Source organism: Emys orbicularis, chromosome 15 (genome assembly GCF_028017835.1).
Source record: "Emys orbicularis isolate rEmyOrb1 chromosome 15, rEmyOrb1.hap1, whole genome shotgun sequence".
Lineage (NCBI taxonomy): Eukaryota > Metazoa > Chordata > Testudines > Emydidae > Emys > Emys orbicularis.
This window is the reverse complement of record NC_088697.1, coordinates 4375477-4379939: the sequence shown is the minus strand read 5'-3', so window position 1 is coordinate 4379939 and position 4463 is coordinate 4375477. Positions and strand designations below refer to the sequence as shown.

Here is a 4463-nt window from a genome sequence, read left to right as displayed (position 1 = left end):
CAGTCAGCGCGTAAAGCGAAAATCGCGTATAGTCAAAATTACATTGAGTGTAATGGCGAGCGGAATAGCCCGCATTACAGGTACAGTATTAAAATTGTTATTTTTTCTCTTTTTTTTGTTTTTGTTTTGTTTTTGCCGACCGGGTAAAGCTGAAATCGCGCATGTTAAATGCGCGTAAGATGCATCAGACCTGTATGTTTTATTGAGACTAAGCTTCAAGGTAAGAAGCAGCAGGCCAAAAGCCATTCCTGTAGTTGCTGAAGTAGCTGAGTTGGGAGAGTGTTAGACTGAAGATTTAGAGGTTCACTGCCAAGTTTTGGCATGCTCTTTCATCCCTCTTTGTTCCGGGGTGGGCTGTTTTCTTGAAGTGCAGTGGCACCTTTACCCAATACGAGTTCCTCATTTCAGGCTCCGCTGCAGGAAAAAACAGCATGGGCTTCTGCACCCCGTTGGCCCACTTGAGCTTTCTTTCTCTTGCTCTTTCTCAGCAAGGGGAGGAAAAAGAAGCTCTTGTTCAAGCTGGCGTCACAAGGGCGATGTAAGGATGACTTCCTGAGTGCAGGCTACTGTCCTCTTCTCTTCCAGCTGACCCATCGAAGGGCTGATGCCACTTTCTCCAGTTTTGCCCATCAGTGTGTCAGGGCGAGCACCACCCAAATGGATGGAATTTGAGGACTGGAGTTTCTGTAGTGTAGTGGTTATCACATTTACCTAACATGCAAAGGTCCCTGGTTCAAAACTGGGCAGAAACATAGTGGCTTCCTTTACCCAGCTGCCTTAGCTGTCCAGGAAGGCGCTCCTCCTTCTGCCACTGGCCTGTTCCTGAGATAACCCCAACCCCCGCATGATGGAGGGTGGTGAAATAAGCTGAGAAAACTCCCCAGCATCAGCCTGATAAACCTAGAGGAGTTAGGTGTGTCACCTTTTGGAGGCTTTTTGCTTGGCCTCCTCTGCACTTGGAGGTTGGCCTTCGGAGGCCGTCACTTCCTGCAGCCTCCTTTGCGTGACTTGCCAAAGGAGGAAGTAAGGCAGGAATGGGGCAAAAGAGGACAGTCAAGCTGAGGAAGGCAGGGAAGAAGCGATGCAGCTAAGAGGGGTTAGTAGAGCGCCACCATTCGTTCTGCTAAAGCCTGGGGAGGTGTGGTTGGCTGCCAGGAGGTAGAATCCTGTGCCTGCCTCTTGGCTTCCCAGGGATGGCTACTTGCAGTCCAGGAGAAGAGGGGTTCTGGGTGGAAGGAAAACAAGCAAAGCTGAGTCTGAGTGGGTGTGCGCCAGCACTCCTTTCTGGCCAAGCTGGGTGTGTGGTGATGGTCTTGAGAGCCTTCCTGCCACCTGTGAGGCAGCGAGAATGGCTACTCCTTTGTGGCCAACCCAGGGGCATGATTGATGGCTTTGGAGGCAGGGGTTGGGCTGGCTGTGAGCTACTGGGATCCAGGAAGCCCCAGCCTGCCCCTCCGGGGGCCATGTCTTCTCTCCTGCCTTGGGGAGCCAAGCTTTAAGGCTGCCCAGCATGTGTTGCAGCTCAAGCATTAAGCCTTCCTGTGTGGCCTGTACTGGAGATGACCCTGATCCCCTGTGGGGTACTGTTGGGGGGAAATCCTTACTGTAAAAAATTCTGGCCACCAGATCAACAACTTGCATCCAATGGGGGCAAGCTGGAGGCCTGGTGACTTAGTCCGTGGGGCTAGCAGGTCAAGCCAAGTCCCTGCATGTGGGGTAGGCGGCCGCAGAGTTTCGCCTTTCCCACTCCCTGCACTCCTGCAGCCTAAAATCCCTGTCAGCCAATAAGATGAGCTGGGAACCTAGCGAGAGGGGGTAAAGGAGTGGCCCGAGCCCCCTCTGGCACTGCCCCCGCCCCAGGCAGCCCACGGAGACCCGCTGCCCCCCTAAGCGACATGTGGAGACGTGCCAGCAGTGCTAAGGCAGCTCCCTGCCCCCTCTGCCCCCTCCCTCCATGCCGCACCACTCCTGGAAGTGGCCTGCGGGAGGAGGGCATCTCCACGTGCTGCCCCCGCCCTGAGTGCAAACTCCACAGCGGGCCCCCACCGATCCCCCCATCTAGGAGCCACTGCTGGAGCAGAGCTTGTGCTGGGCACTTTGGGAGGCACACTGCCTCAGGTAAGCACCACCCCCCTGACCTCCTCCCACACCCCAACCTCCTGCCCCAGTGCAGAGGCTCTCTGTGTCTTCAACAAGCACTTACAAGTGTTGGCCAAGAACTTCTTTTCTATTTATGAGAAAGAAATACAAAAAAGGGAGCCCAACAGACAAGGTTCATTCAGCAAGGACAAACTGGCAGGCCAAGCCAGGATCTCTCAGTTACTAGGAAGGCTCTTCAGCCAGCTCTTCCCAAAGGCCAGTCTCTAGAGGCTTTTGTGACATGATGTACCTCAAAATAGCCCCCTGTAGCCTCCATATTCATCATTCGTATATGGTTGTGATATTTCATACAAAGCATTCCATGTAAGTTATCATATGAAAAGTCATGATCTGCTGAAATCCGTCATTCTGTCCAAATATGTATAGCATTAGGGTGTATGAAGTTATTATGCATTCTGCTGTATGGTTGTTACTGCAATATGCTATTAGTTTGCTAGTGACACACAAAGGACCCCTGCTGAGGAGGGTGTTCAACAACCATGAGTCAGCAGAGAAGTTGTAATTAAGGGATTTGCAATTCAATGACAGATGCCCAAACACAACACTATGGGGACTGCTCAAGTCTATGACTCAGTTACACAAGACCACAGCAGGAGGATTCCCCAACCTAGTGACTCAGCAAAGCCCCCCAGACATGTCTGGGTAAGTGTCTTCTAGACACTTGAACTAAGAATATAAAATAGGAGACTGTGGCATCATGTTTTTGCCTTTCTCCTCCTGCACCTACACTGGAAGCAGCAGGAATCCCGAGAAAATGAAGGTCATCTGAGGACAGTAATCCAGGTTTCAGGGGGAATTCTATGTATTAAGGAGGGTAACATCCAGTGGGGTGAGAAAATTGCTTGACCTAACTACTGCCTAGTGTAATAAGGTGTAAAGTTTAGATTGTGCATTTATCTTTTATTTCTATGGTAACTTACTCTGATCTTTTATGGCTACCACTTATAATCCTTAAAAATCCATCTTTCTGTAGTTAATAAATCTATTTTATGCTGTACTTAAACTAGTGTATTTTGCTTGAAGTTCTTGGGAAATCTCAGCTCCATTACAAGGCTGGTTCATGTACTATTCACAACGAGGGAGGGGTGGACTCTGCATAATAAACTCACACTGGTCAGGCTTCTGACTAGGGCAAGATGGTATAATCCAGGGGGGCAAGGCTGCAGAGCTGGGGGGAATTGGCGGGAGGCTCTCTATCATTAGTTTTATGAGTGGCTGGGAGAAGCATTCATGTAACTCAGTAGGATGTGTCCCTACCTGTGGATGTCTGTGTAAGTGCTATATGTGCCAGAGATTCTCAGCTTGTCACAACATCACAGTGTGAGAGGGAGTCCAGGCGGTGGGACAAAGGGCTCAGGGGTCCCACTGTTCAGGTTGCATCCCGTAGATCCCATCACAGACTTTCAACAACCACAGCGGATGTTCACTGAGACAGAGAGAGAGAGATGCCAAAATAGTGATCTCCAGTGCCTGCAGACATCAAACTGTGAGGAATTCTGTGCACAGAGAGGACCCTGCTAGTGGAAAATGCCTTTGGAAAAGACCCTTCTGTCAGCAGCTGTGGTCATACAGTGCTTAGTGCGCTGCGTTGTAGCCTCATAGAATATAAGGGTTGGAAGGGACCTCAGGAGGTCATCTAGTCCAACCCCCTGCTCAAAGCAGGACCAACCCCAACTAAATCATCCCAGCCAGGGCTTCCTCAAGCCTGACCTTAAAAACCTCTAAGGAACCCATTCCAGTGCTTCACCACCCTCCTAGTGAAAAAGTTTTTCCTAATTTCAACCTAACCCTCCCCCACTGCAACTTGAGACCATTACTCCTTGTTCTGTCATCTGCTACCACTAAGAACAGTCTAGATCCATCCTCTTTGGAACCCCCTTTCAGGGAGTTGAAAGCAGCTATTAAATCCCTCCTCATTCTTCTCTTCTGCAGACTAAACAATCCCAGTTCCCTCAGCCTCTCCTCATAAGTCATGTGCTCCAGACCCCTAATCATTTTTGTTGCCCTCCGCTGGACTCTTTCCAATTTTTCCACATCCTTCTTGTAGTGTGGGGCCCAAAACTGGACACAGTATTCCAGATGAGGCCTCACCAATGTCGAATAGAGGGGAATGATCACGTCCCTCAATCTGCTGGCAATGCCCCTACTTATACAGCCCAAAATGCTGTTAGCCTTCTTGGCAACAAGGGCACACTGCTGACTCATATCCAGCTTCTCATCCACTGTCATCCCTAGGTCCTTTTCTGCAGAACTGCTGCCTAGCCAGTCGGTCCCTAGTCTGTAGCGGTGCATGGGATTCTTCC

General features: G+C 50.3%; 1 non-coding gene across 1 annotated transcript; it reads left to right on the top strand.

Annotated features, from left to right (window-relative positions):
• The first annotated feature begins 680 nt into the window (after positions 1-680).
• Positions 681-752, top strand: TRNAV-AAC (transfer RNA valine (anticodon AAC)). Its single transcript has one exon. It is a non-coding gene; the product is annotated as a tRNA-Val (tRNA).
• Positions 753-4463: the final 3711 nt, after the last annotated feature.